The 14681-nt window shown below is 45.9% G+C and overlaps 1 protein-coding gene across 1 annotated transcript in view; it reads left to right on the plus strand.

Moving 5' to 3' along the window:
• ELP3 (elongator acetyltransferase complex subunit 3) overlaps nucleotides 1-14681 on the plus strand; it is a 103722-nt gene that overhangs the window by 40008 nt on the left and 49033 nt on the right. The gene's annotated exons all lie outside the window — the stretch shown is intronic.

Consider the following 14681-nt stretch of genomic DNA (forward strand, 5'->3'; position numbering starts at 1 on the left):
TTTTAAGTCAAAATTGGTCCTCTTTTTAAAGTAGTGCAGAAATTGGAGTCATAATTATAGAATCATAGAATGGTTTGGGTTGGAAGGGATCTTGACGATCTTTGAGTTCCAACCCCCCTGCCCTGGGCAGGGACACCTCCCACCAGCCCAGGTTGCCCAAGGCCACCTCCAGCCTGGCCTTGAACACCTCCAGGGATGGGGCCTCCACAACCTCTCTGGGCAACCTGTGCCACTGCCTCACCACCCTCACAGGGAAAAACTTCTGCCTCATGTTTAATCTAAACCTGCCCTCTTCCAGTTTAGAGCCATTCCCCCTCGTCCTGTCACTCCATGCCCCAGTAAAAAGTCCCTCCCCAGCTCTCCTGGAGCCCCTTTAGGCACTGGAAGGCGGCAATAAGATCTCCCCGGAGCCTTCTCTTCTCCAGGCTGAACAGCCCCAACTCTCTCAGCCTCTCCTCATAGCAGAGGTGCTCCAGCCCTCGCATCATCCTCGTGGCTCTCCTCTGGACACGCTCCAGCAGGTCCATGTCTTTCCTATGTTGAGGACTCCAGAGCTGGATGCAGTACTCCAGGTGGGGTCTCCCCAGAGTGGAGTAGAGGGGCAGAACCCCCTCCCTCGCCCTGCTGGCCACACTTCTTCTGATGCAGCCCAGGATACGGGGTATATTTCTGTGCAGGGTCAGACTGGGGCTTTCCGGCACTAAAAAGCTATCGATGCGATGGAATATATTGATTAGAAGTAGAGGCAGAAAGCAATGGTTTATCTTGATACGCGGCAAAGAGGCACGGCTCGAAAGAAGCAATTGAAAACGCAGCTGTACAGTACACGAAGGAAATTCTGAAAACTGTGGTAGGTAATTTTTGTAAGGGGTTTTGTGCAGAATTCCTTGAGCTCCTCGTAAACATAATGTTGCACTACTCATCAAGTATTGTGTTTGTGGGACAAAGGCTGGCGCAAAGTGATGGGCACATAACTAGAGGGGAAGTCAGCGACAGAGCTGAAAGTTAACTCAAAATTCCTGCCCCAGGCTCTGTTGCTCCTGGATTATTTGCTTACAATGCTGAAGGAGATGGAGGGTGGAAATATTAGCTGGGTTTTCACAGAATCACAGAATTTTCAGAGTGGGAAGGGACCTCTAGAGATCATCTAGTCCAACTCCCAATTGTTTTCGTACAATTACTTGTGCTGCGGAGTACGGTAAAACCCACGCGGCTTCCTCAATATCTCATGAAGTTGCAGCTCTAGTTCTGGGTTCGTTACGGGCCTGTCATTACTGAAGTAGTATTAGGCTGGAGAGAATTTGTGGTGGAAGAATAGAAATCCTGACTAAAAGATTTTAAAGATCTAACCCTGGGTTATACCCAGCAGAGAAGAGACAATCATCTAAGGTGTTTGCAAGATGTGAAACTGAAGAGGGAGGAATTATTTAAGGCAGAATCACAAGCTTCTACAGAAAGCGCTTTGTGATTATTATTCTTTGCTGCTTATTCAGGATTAATGGCTCAGGCCTTTCCACTGTCGGGTCTGGAGTTGCTCCTGTTTCATTGTAGGAGATTTTAGGAGCCTTTTTAAAAGGTATCACTTCAAGCGATGCTGAACTGCCTCCAGTTTCTGCAGGGCAGCGGGTCCCTTGCCTGTTACGGGAAGGGTAACGCCATGCTGTGTTTTGTCCATTTATTAATGATATTTTTTGCAGAAACAGAAGAGGCAGAAGGCAAAGTTTGCAGAAGGAGAAGACAAATATATGACGAAAGGCTGGAATTGTGAGAGGGGGGGATTAAAAGAAAGCTGGGAAAATAGTTGAGCATGGAAAAGCAAGAGAAGGAGAAAACAGAAGAGATGAGGTCAACCTGGTAGACTCTTTCTGCCAGAGAAGTCTCTTGGCTTTAGGAGCTGGGAAGCCCAGTGTTGATGGTGGGCCGGGTCTGGAACACGGCGGGAAGGAATTTGCATGTTATGATGGGGAAGGATGAGCAAAGTGAGAGTAGAGGAGAATAAGGCCCAAAGAGAATTATGAATTTTTTCATTTTAAAGAAGGAAGGGGTAAGATAAGATCAGAATTTTGGGATGAGAGGCTTGGAACTGGCCAAAAGGCTGGCTGGAGGGCCAGGAAAGAGAAATGCTAAGCAAGGGAAGAAGAAAACGAGGTGATAGTTTAAGAGGGGGACTTCAGGAATAGAGAGAGGGTGGTGGGGTGAAGCCCAGCTCAAGTGACAGCCCTGTTAATGGCTTCAGAAATTTGAAGCAGGACTCGCAGATCGCATTTAAGATTTGATGCCGGTGAACATACAGATGAGGAGTTGGAGGATGAGTAATCAGTGTGGAGGATGAAGCCCTCAAGAAGTAATGTGAATGCTGCAGAGCGAGGAAGAAAAATGGGAGTCGGAGAGGCGGGCTGGTGGGGAAGAGGTGATAGATCACATCAACGTGGAGAAGAATTATACCTGTGTTGTTTTAAAGAGAAGGAAGTATGAGCAAGGAGAGAAGAAGGAATCAAAAATGCCTGTGTTAGAGAGGTGCGGAGGGTCCCCACAGCACGTGAGGAAAGACCTGTGGGAAAGAGGCAGCGGCAGAGTTGATGCCCGGCTAAGTGATCGCTGCGCGTTTCAGAAAATGGAGCTGCAGGGAATGAGAGCGGAGAGGTTGTGGATCACTGTGACATGTTTCAAGATGGAATCCACTGTGACATGTTTCAAGATGGAATGGTAAACAAGAGACCGCTATCCTCTTCCTTTTGCCTTCTCCTCTGCCTTTCTCGTCCCATCTTAAATGCTTTATAATTTATTTTTAAAAGATCCTTTGTCTTAAATAGGAGAGAACAGAGGGTAAAAACAACCTTCTGGGTTTTTTTTCCCCCGGAGCTCTGCACTGGTGAACATAATAGAAGTACTCATCAGATGGTAATTCCTTCTTTCCTGGTGCCTCAGCTAGATAGCCCGCTACCTTAAAATCTTCTATCGTGGTTTTTGAGTTATTAAACCAACTTATTTATATGTTGTGCTGTATAACTGTTAGTCCATGCTGGCAAATATTTAGACACTTCTGCTACACAAAAATAATGTGAAAGAGAGGAACCAAGTGGAGAAGCATCTGTTGTGTTCTTGCAACAGGATTAAGCTGTTCAGGAGCAGCAGTAGTGCTCTTTTATGCAGCGTTCTTCTAGTTCACAAAAATATATAATCTTCCTATAAGATACCTCTGACTTTTTGGGGCAAAGACACCTGCGGATTCTCAAGGATCCTTACAGATTTTTGATTTTGTAGTAGTTCTAAATCATTTTGGAAAAAAAATAAGTTATTTGTTGTGATACTAACCTCCTTTCTAGCCACCCTGCTTTTCAGACCAGGGAAAGGTAGGACAAAAAGGAACCAAAATGACTTTAGCAGGAGGTCTAAGCACCTTGCCTTCATTACCAGTTGATATATTAAATAGAGGGGCTTCTCCTGGGAAGATAATAACTTGCTGATTGTGCTGACTGCGTACTAAAAATACTGGGTGCTTCTTCAAATTGAACAGGTAATTATGGTTTCAGGAGTAACGTTGCTTCTGTCCCTTCTGACCTATTGATTTCGAAGCGTTTCCCGCTGCTTCCATCCAGCAGCTAGGATGCCCGTCAGTTACTCTTTTGCAAGCGTATCGAGGTTTTTTCAAAGTTGTGTGTGTGTGTATGGCTTTCCTAGAGAGTTTATTAATAATAGTTCAAAACTTTAATTTGTTGGTAGGAGTGAGTATAGCAGATAGCTCTTTCGTTATAAATATTTGTTCTTTTTCACAGTAAGTGGCAGGTGACTGACTTTTTGCCTGCTTTCACCGTAACGTTTATTACAGTTCCTTTTTTTTAAGCAGAGTGGATGTACTAGTCCCGTGTCCCAGTTACGCTGCGCTTCCCCTTTCCTTCCCCCACGACGCCTCTTTTCTTCCCTTATTATTGATTCTTTTTATAGCCTCGGAGGATTTCCTTTCTACTTCAGGTCTTTCCACCCCGTTCCACATATGGGAAAACGCTGCAGGGAGGGAGTACGCTCTGCTTCCTCCCACCACCCGTGTGGTTGTGCCAGGAGTGTCAGGTAGCGTACGCGTACACACACTGCTACTTAGTGTTGGCAAATGCGAGCGTAACAGATAAGACCGATCCGCAGTGCCTCACGTAGCAGGTGGTTGGAGAAAATAATTAGAATAATAGCTAGAATAAATCAAGGACTCAGCGGGAATAATGGAATTGTTACCAGAGCAGACACCTCATTCTGTGGAACGCGATAAACACTCGGCTTTGCTGTTGTAGCACGAGAGAGATGAGGTGACTCTGGGGGTAAATGGTTGGGAGGATTCATGAATCACACTTGCCAACCGGGCTACCAAGCAGAACTTTGGATTTAAGCAAAAACTTTAGGAGGCTAAAGAATTCCCAGGACGCTGTTACTAATTCCTCATTATGTTTCTGCAGAACCACTGAGTGGCAATAGTATAATCAACAAACTGTGTCTGCTCTAGCATAAATATTATGAAGCTACTAACATTTATTAATGGAGAAGGTATTGCTAAGTTTGCCTTTATTTTATTTTATTTTATTTTATTTTATTTTATTTTATTTTATTTTTATGGTCTTTGCCAAAGCCTGATTTACTGTTGCTGTTCTTCTCGGTTCTCTGGGAGGGATGGCTGTAAGCCCATCTCAAACAAATTTAAAGACCCTTCATAGATGAAATAAATCTGAGGAGCAGAAAAAAGGAAAGGAAACGGGGAGGAGAGCCAGAAGATTAAAAATTTGAGGTGTGGGAAGTGTCACAGCAAGTTGCTGACAGAATCCACCAGCTCTGAAGGCACGTGGGAGCTGGTGGATGCTGCCCAGAAACATCAGAAAGGCCTTCAGTTGCTGAGAAGCTCTTTTTCCTTGAGGAGATCCATGGGGAGGTCCTGTGCCCTCACTCTGTCCATCTACAGTCTCATATAAATACAATGACGAGGGTAAAATTGTAGGCAGGACCATTTAATGGTCCGTACTGGAGACAAGTATCAGACCGAAGAGATTTTTGGTTCAATTCAGCAGAGCCGTTCTTGTGTTCTTTAAATAAAATGCAATCATTGAATGATTTTAGTCTGGTGAAAATTCCTCTTCTTACAGTCATGTGTCGGTCTGGTTGGGTTTTTTTTTTTGCTGAAGGAATTGCAAAATAAGCATTTCCCAGAAATAAACTAATTTTAGTGAAATGCCTGATGCATCTGTGATCCAAGTAGAAGTTCTGCAGAGGGCTGCAGCCTCCCTGCCTGTGTTGAACACGAGAGAGAAAAATAGCGGTCAAGTAATGCAGTGGGTGATATGAGCGTCCTTTCCCTTTGCCATGTATTTCCTGTTGTTGTAAAACTTTAAATACTGTTGTATCGCCTTTAGCTGTAAATAAGGAGATAGTTTTCCCGAGGGCTCTCATTTTTATCAAGGAGATGAAATTCATAATGAAACGGATATATTGCACCTCTATCAGGAGCTTTTAATGACTGTAATAAAAGACAGTTAAGCTGTTGATCTACATTGATTTTTACTCTTTTGGGAAGACAGTTATCTGTGTTCTTAAATATAGCTCTGAAATGTTTAGTGGGGTAAATGATTTTCCTTTCAGATCTCATTGAAACACTATTATTGGCAGGTAGCCAGCGTTACCTCTGAAAATTTGTCTTTTTTTTTGGTGGGCACATTTACAGAAACAGATTAGGCGGTATTTAATGATCAGTCTTTCAGTTACTAGAGCTTCTCTTGGAGCCTTCGTAAATGTTAGAGCTGAAAAGCTCTTCGCTTTGGTAACAATTATAGTTTCATGAACTATGGCCAACGCCGTGGTAATTTTTATGTTAATGAGAATCGTGGTAGTAAGGAACGGGCTATTTTTAGAAACTATTTTCACAGATAATTGCACTCATATTTCTGCGGATAAAATATCTCGATAAAGCCTCAGTGTGTGCCCGCTTCTGCAGATGGTCGAATTGCGTGCACAAAGCTTCTCTCCCTCTCCGGCGTCTGTGTGGAAATAACTTCCATTGGCTCGCGGGCTGTGTTTGCTGCGGCTCTGGGGATGTTTCCCATAAAGCGGGTCGGACTTCTCTCTGGATGTGTGCGACAGAGGAAAGAAGTAGAAGTGAAAAGCTGCGGCCCTCGGTGTGACGGTGTGCAGGAGCGGAATAGCTGAATCGATAGAATAACGCCGGTAAAACCGGTCCCTTCTCTTCTGCATCGTTTGGGGATCCGTGCGTAATGGGGATGGGGTGGCACAGTTTAACCCAGAAAATGCAAAGGGTGGAGGTTTCACTGGCAGCGACCTTTGCTGCGTTCCATTGTACGGCGTAGAAACAGTACGTATTGCCATACCATTAGACATAAGAAAGACATGGACCTGCTGGAGCGCGTCCAGAGGAGAGCCACGAGGATGATGCGAGGGCTGGAGCACCTCTGCGATGAGGAGAGGCTGAGAGAGTTGGGGCTGTTCAGCCTGGAGAAGAGAAGGCTCCGGGGAGATCTTATTGCCGCCTTCCAGTGCCTAAAGGGGCTCCAGGAGAGCTGGGGAGGGACTTTTTACTGGGGCATGGAGTGACAGGACGAGGGGGAATGGCTCTAAACTGGAAGAGGGCAGGTTTAGATTAAACATGAGGCAGAAGTTTTTCCCTGTGAGGGTGGTGAGGCACTGGCACAGGTTGCCCAGAGAGGTTGTGGAGGCCCCATCCCTGGAGGTGTTCAAGGCCAGGCTGGAGGTGGCCTTGGGCAACCTGGGCTGGTGGGAGGTGTCCCTGCCCATGGCAGGGGGGTTGGAACTCGATGATCTTCAAGGTCTTTTCCAAACCCAACCATTCTGTGATTCTATGATTAGTATGGACGTGACAAATTGCAAGGCTGTGAGGAAAAACTGCATTTATTATGGTCCCGGATTGCTTCCTTTGTCTTTCTGAATTAGTATTTTGTCCGCATCCACATTTTCCTCCAGCAATCCAGCCGTAAAAGTTAAGATAATAACAATCGCTACCTTTAAAATAGTCTCCCATTCAGAAAAAGCTTCTGCTAAATATGAAGGTACAGTTGAGTCCCTTTTTCTGCGTGAACCGAAAGATCATTTCTGCACTTACCAGTCCCCAGACAACTGTGGGCTGCGTAGGCTCATCACACAGTCACTCGGTCTATTCAAGCGCTGGTTTTTCAAGCCAGCATTCAGAAGTTGTTTTCTGGGGCTCTTTCTCTAAGGCCCCTTGCTGCTGAAGTCAATAAAGAGCATATGGCTGGGAGCACACAGCCAAATGGAAAGGAGCGCAGGAATAAAGGGATGTGTCTTGGATAAAGAGTGCGAATTTGCCAGGCATTTGGGCAAACAGAGCGTCTTTCAGTAAAATATGTATCTTAGAGCAAATCATGAGCATCAACTGAACGCTTGTCATCGGAGTGGATGAACTATGATGTCCAAATTAAATTTTTGAGGATTTAGTTGTTGGGTTTGTGTGGGGTGGTTTGTGGTTTTTTTTCTTTTTAATTGAAAAAAAAAGCATAATGGTTTTGCTGTGAACATAACCGAGAGAAGCTTTTGCAGGGCTGAGTGGGGTGGGAGGAGGCACATGGTTGTATCGATGCTTCTTATGGAAAGGAGAGGTCTGATGAAGGAGGATTAGATTATTAAAAACATTATAGAGTTGCTGGTCTCAATGTTTTTTAGGGTGGAAGACATGCTTTACAGGGATCTGCGTTGCAAAACTTGTGTGCTTAAGACAATGAAAAATGTTATATTCCCTCTCCTTCACCCTAGGGGAAAGCTGACCCTTCCAGAAACATAAAGACCAGAGTTCTGAACTTGGTAAAAGTGAAGGTGAAACTTCACAGCAAATTGATTGAGGTATTCTCATGGGTTTCTCCAAAACTGCGTAATAAATGGGGACTCACTTGGAGCACCTGCAAGACGAAGCAGATGGGGCTGCTCGGTGCAGTGAGCACAATCTGGAGAGATTTGTCTTGGTGTTCAGATAGATACTGTGTTCAGGAGTCAAAACTGTGCTCCAAGGTCATGCTGCTGATGCCCAAGGCCTCTTCCAAATGTTAAATGTCTCTTCTGATTATTGAGTTGTAGTGCCGGGCACTGTCGCAGACTAGGATCTTCTTGCAGTAAGTTCTGTGCAAACTTGGAGAGAGCAACTATCCAACAGAGCGTTAAACAGGAGAGAACCTGCAGATCCCAACAGTCCAGGGGTAAAAAGAGACCGTGGGAGGGATGTCAGTGACATGGACAGTGGGATGGAGTGCACCCTCAGCAAGTTTGCTGACGACACCAAGCTGAGTGGCGCGGTTGACATGCTGGAGTGAAAGGATGTCATCCAGAGGGACCTGGAGAGGGTCTTGTGCAAACTTCATGAGGTTCATGCAGGACAAGTGCAAGGTCCTGCACATGGGTCGCGACAATCCCAAGCACAACCCCAGGCTGGGCGGAGAATGGCTGGAGAGCAGCCCTGAGGAGAAGGACTCAGGGGTGTTGGTGGATGAGAAGCTCACCGTGAGCCAGCAACGTGTGCCGGCAGCCCAGCGAGCCCCCGGCATCCCGGGCTGCATCCCCAGCAGCGTGGCCAGCAGGGCGAGGGGGGATTGTGCCCCTCTGCTGCGCTCTGCTCTGGGGAGACCCCCCTGCAGTGCTGCCTCCAGCTCGGTCTCTGAGGGAGGTGATCCCCTGGCGCAGGTTGCCCTGAGAAGCTGTGCCATAGAATGGTCAGAGTTGAAAGGGACCTTGAAGACCATCTAGTTCCAACCCCCCTGCCATGGGCAGGGACATCTCCCACCAGCCCAGGTTGCTCCCAGCCCCGTCCAGCCTGGCCTTGAACACCTCCAGGGATGGGGCAGCCACAGCTTTTTGGGGCAACCTGTGCCAGGGGCTCACCACCCTCAGAGTGAAAATTTTTTTCCTAATATCTAATCTAAATCTCTCCTCTTCCAGTGTCAAACCGTTCCCCCTCGTCCCATGGCTCCCCTCCCTGATCAAGAGTCCCTCCCCAGCTCTCCTGGAGCCCCTTTAGGCACTGGAAGGGGCTCGAAGGGCTCCCATTTTTCGCCTTCTCTTCTCCAGGCTGAACCCCCCAACTCTTCCAGCCTGTCCTCCCAGCAGAGGGGCTCCAGCCCTCCCAGCATCTCCGGGGCCTCCTCTGGCCCCGCTCCAACAGCTCCATGTCCTTCTTGTGCTGAGGACTCCAAAGCTGGACACAGTACTCCAGGTGGGATCTCATGAGACCGCAGCAGAGGGGCACAATCCCCTCCCTGGCCCTGCTGGCCACGCTGCTGGGGATGCAGCCCAGGGTGCGGGTGGTTTTCTGGGCTGCCAGCGCACATTGCCAGCTCATGTTGAGCCTTCTCATCCACCAACACCCCCAAGCCCTTCTCTGCAGGGCTGCCCTCCATCCAGCCCGGATTTGTGCATGGGATTGCCCCAGCCCACATTTAAGACCTTGCACTTGGCCTTGTTGAACTTCATGAGGTTGGCACGGACCCACTTCTCAAGCTTGTATGTATTTTAAGTAAGTGTCAGGGAAGATACCTTGAAGAGTGGATGTGCTCACATCAGCAGAGCAACAATCTCCATCTTCCCACAGGTGAAATACCGGAGAGTTTGTTTCCCTTTCGCAGGGAGCCGCTCTGCCTTATCGTCACTGAGTGGTTTGCATGGTGTTCGTGTTCACGTGGGCTCTGCTGGTTTTGCGCCCAGCGTGTATTCGATCGCATATATGCACTTACAATATGCATCACAGTAAATTTTAGATTAGATCATTACCCCACTGAGCGGTAAAGTACATCTAAGACCTTCTCCTTTATCGCAAGTCGGAGTCCGCAAACGGTGTTCAGAGCAGATACCAAAAAGTATCTTAGTACGTTCTGGTAACCTAATAAGAAGTCTCGGGTCACATAATTGGAAGATATCGATGTTAAGTGACTTTAAAATGACCGTTTCTCCGCTTGCTGTTGGCACCGCGTTTCCCTGCTTCCCCGGTGACGACTGATGCTTGACGGTGTGTGTGTTCCCAGGCTGCTCGGAAGGCGGTAAAAAGGCACAATTTCGGCTGTACTCCTCGGTCAGTAGGCCATTGTCTGTATCAGTGGATGCAGATCCTATCATTACATTTTAATTAGAATAGCATTTACAAGAAAGAGGGGAAAATGCAAATTTAGAGTTAAAATGGAGCCCCATTTTTGAACCACAAGCTTCTGTTAATGCATATAATTAAACTACTAAGTGATTGTTCGCTCCCTGTAGAGTTGGAAGTGTCATTCAACGCAGTAGCTTTCAAGTGCTACCAGTATTCATAGTTATAAATAATACAGCTGATGGAGATAAGGAATGCTGTAATATGGAGAGTTACGATAACGTTCATCTTAATGTAGTCGGACAGGAATTTAATCATCTGTTTAACACTGGGACTCCAGTGAAGGAACCAATTCAAGAAACAGGTTGAGCGGCACCTGATTTCTAGCGGACAGTCATTAAAAAATAGATTTCGGCGACCTTTATTTTTAACAAATCCTGACATTTTAGTAAATCGCTTTAAAAAATTGCTGCGCTTATCCTATAACCGATATCTCCTCAAACAGTTGAACATCTTGAGAGCAGGAAGATTGAAGAAGGCAACTGAGTCTTTGCTCTGCAAAAGGATGAAGTGGAATCCCATAAATTTTTTTTTTTTTTTTTTTTTTTTGGAGCGAGGGGGAGAACTGCAGCTTTTGGGCGTCTTCAAAACATGTTTCTAATTTGTTCTGTACTTAAAGTGGTCGGTAAAATCAGATTAAAACTGCCAGGTATAATCTTTTAATATTGGCTGAGTTGTGCTATTACCGAACTTGAAAATGGGACCAAACCGCTGTGTGGTCTCATTATGATCCAAATCGTTTGACCATTCTGTTGCGATTCTGAACAGATATGTGGGCAACTAATGGGTTTTCTAATTAAAAAGGTTATTGCAAACGCACGTGAAAGTGAAATATCTGAGTTCAGGACTTCATCTCCCAATTCCATCTCCTGTTATATTCTGATCTTTTGGTTCACGTAGTGTTACGTTGACTGTATGTTTTCAACTAATGTCTGTTCTCTTGGACAGTAATTACAATGTCATGCAATTTTTAGGACTCAAAGCAAATGATGGGAGTTGGACAAAAGGATGCCATCACGCCCTTTGGTATGTCTGCCTTGATGGAAAAATCAGTGACTTCTTGGCATCTAAACGATGAATTTTACACCCGTTGGACCCTGATAGTGGCAGTGAGTTTATGAGGTGGTGGATGAATGGATCCTATAGATGCCATTAGCTTTAATAACAGGGAACTTCTACAACAAAGGCATATGCTACTAAAATCAATTACTGTTCTCATAAAGCATGTTAGTGGCTAACTTGTATAACCTTGTAGACTGAATGTGTGGTGATGGGATCTTATTAAGATTCATTGTTTGTAATTCCCAGAGCAGCTGTTCCGACAAGTAAAGTATGTTTAATGGAGCTCAGGTGAAGCAAAAAAAAAAAAGTGAATTCCAGGATTCTCTGGTTACTCATTGTATTATTTACTGTGAAAAAGCACTCAACTTTTCTCTAATACCACATAAATTGGGCAAGGTTATGAGAAACGTTATTTTAGGGTGTGAAAAGGTCCGTGTTTATGAACCTCCAGATCATTTTAAGTTTCAGCTGATCTGAACTGACCTTTTTTATAATTACACTTAAACCACTGTGATAATCTCATGTCCTGTCCGTCGTCTACCTGCGCAAATTTAAAATTTTACTCTAGCATCCATCTTTATTATACGCGACGTGTTAAATGCTAGTTGGCTCCCAGTCTTTAGCTAGAGGGGAGAGAACTTCCAAGTTCATAGAAAATTGCTTTAGTAGCTTTGAAGCCCTGTGTGCTTCCGTTTGGTCTATTTGTGCATGCGAGACCACTACGCCGCGTCCTCAAGTGGTTCAAAAAGACTGGAAATACGTAAGGATCCTTTCTCTCGAGGTCATCTTTAACTTCGAACTTCACGGTGCTTTAGCAGACGTGGATTTAAGCCCTGGTTGCGTGCTCGCTCGAGCTGATGGAAAGCCTCCTGTTGACTCCGGTGATGCTATGGATGGTGGTCTCTGGAACAAATGTTGTTTCAGGGATTGAGTTTGTTTTGGCAGTAAAGTGTTCTGAACGTTTTTATCAGTCGAAGACACCTTTTAAGGTGTCTAATTAAAAAAAGAAAAGGCTACAATTCCGACTAAAGCTTGGCATGTGTTAGCATTTTAGACTTCCTTTGTTTTCATGAGAGACTTAATCAAAACTGTTTGTAAATGGGAAAAGGTTAAGCCTTTAAATATTGGGATTTACATAAACTATTTCAAGTTTACCGCTGGAAAAAGGGGTTCAGGAAAAAAAGGAGACGCCGCTTTGTGATATTGTGTGAAATTAATTACTTTTGAGATAATTAAACTTGAGGAATATTTTGAGAAATAATTTAAGAAATAACTGATGAAAATATGTTGGGTTTTGTTTTTTTTTTAATGCCAGCATTGCTGAAATACAGAGTAGCATTATCAGCCAGCTTAATATATTGACGTAAAATGTGCAGTGTGTACGAAGTGGCAAAATTCACGATGTGATTAGAAACCTTAACTTCTGACCTTGCCTTTGCCTGCTGGGTGGCTTTAACCCGAGTGCTGTGTTGATGCCCGCCTTTAATCTGCAATGTAAATCAGGGGGTGTTTAAATATTCCGGCTGGTGAATCACACATGCTTTTGCGTTCAGTTCGGCATTGTTGCGAATATTAATACATAACCTTACCAGAAGCCTTTTTTCCTTGCTGGAGTGGTTTCTTTACTTTCCTGTAGCTCACTGGGGAAGCGTCATTGCTTCCTTACCTTAATGTCTTTCTCTTTTTCGGTGCCGCTTGGCTGTAGAGCTCCTCTCGTCAGAACAATCACCTCCTTACACGATTTTCTTATTCCTTCTTTCACAGTTGCTTTGTTTTACATTAGAGCGCCTCTAACCACCCACAAAAGATGGAAGTCCGTCCTTTTGGGTTGTTCCAGGGCAACAGGATTCAGAATTATTTTTCTGACCCTATGCTACCTCGTACGCTCTATGACTTTGGATTGCGTCCCTGCTTCAATGATTTATTTTTTTTTTCCCTCCTCTTTGCATCTTAGCATCAGATGCACACCAGGGCCAGCACGGAAGAGGTGGTAAGAGTGGTCAGCCAAGGGCAGAGCACGTCTGCCTTCTCTGACAGCTGCCAGCGACAGTATTGACCCGTAAAGTCAAAGGGAAGCCTTGGGGCAGAGGGGAGGGGACACGCTTCCAAGAGATGCATTAAGCAGACATAATGGTTCCCTGCTCACACAGAGGGGCAGATCCTGTTTCTGATGTTACGTACTTACTGGGAGTTAGACTCTATGATCCTTACGGGTCCCTTCCAACTTGAGATACTCTATGATTCATCAGTGGTGCTCAATAGACCGCTCTGTAACCCAATGCTGAAACAAGAGAAAAGCGCTCTCCCCAAAATGCACGTTGGGTTCTGTCACATCAGTGAGGTGACTCATCCTGGTCAGGGGTCCCTCAGGAATCGGAGCTGGCACGTGGTTGGGAGCAGGACGGCGTGGCTGGAAGCGCGGGCAGGGCAGGGAGCCATCGCATCTGCTGCCTGTGGAGCTGTGGCACAAACCGGCCTCTGAATAAGTCATTCGTGTCCTGTCCTCAGCTGGGGATGATGATTTTATTATTTCACAGAGCTGGCTAGAGAAGTACAGTTTTTCATCTCATGGTGGTGATGTGAGATTCATGACGAGCAGGAGTGTTTAGAGAGGGCATAAACAAACCTGAGGAAAGGAGGAGACCGACCTTATGTCTACGCACGCTCCAGCGTGAGCACTTTGACACCAGGGTTCACTGTCATCTGTCTTTATCTGCCTTTGGCCAACTTCTTTGTAAACCTTCTACTTTACGGCTTAATGGGATACAAGGTGCGTTACTTCTCTGGGATGGTTGGTCTTGTGTCTTGGATACTCTTTGAGGAGAAATGAGTGAGTTATCTATGATTCTATGATGCCTCCTGAAGGCTGAGGGTGGGGAACGTGGGGCTCACTTCCCGCATTAACCAAATTATTTAGCAATTCCGTAACGAGGTGAGTGCAACGAAGCTGTGCCCGGATGGGGTTCTCTCATCACAACTGTTCTGCAAAGCTGCAGGTAACTCAAGTCAGTGAGTTCATAGAATCACAGAATGGTTTAGGTTGGAAAGGACCTTAAAGATCATCGAGTTCCAACCCCCCTGCCCTGGGCAGGGGCACCTCCCACCAGCCCAGGTTGCCCAAGGCCACCTCCAGCCTGGCCTTGAACACCTCCAGGGATGGGGCCTCCACAACCTCTCTGGGCAACCTGTGCCAGTGCCTCACCACCCTCACAGGGAAAAACTTCTTCCCAATGTTTGGTCTAAACCTGCCCTCTTCCAGTTTAGAGCCATTCCCCCTCGTCCTGTCACTCCATGCCCCAGTAAAAAGTCCCTCCCCAGCTCTCCTGGAGCCCCTTTAGGCACTGGAAGGCGGCAATAAGATCTCCCCGGAGCCTTCTCTTCTCCAGGCTGAACAGCCCCAACTCTCTCAGCCTCTCCTCATAGCAGAGGTGCTCCAGCCCTCGCATCATCCTCGTGGCTCTCCTCTGGACAC

The sequence above is a fragment of the Charadrius vociferus genome, unplaced genomic scaffold, assembly GCF_000708025.1.
Source record: "Charadrius vociferus isolate BGI_N301 unplaced genomic scaffold, ASM70802v2 scaffold41, whole genome shotgun sequence".
In the NCBI taxonomy this organism is placed as follows: Eukaryota; Metazoa; Chordata; class Aves; order Charadriiformes; family Charadriidae; genus Charadrius; species Charadrius vociferus.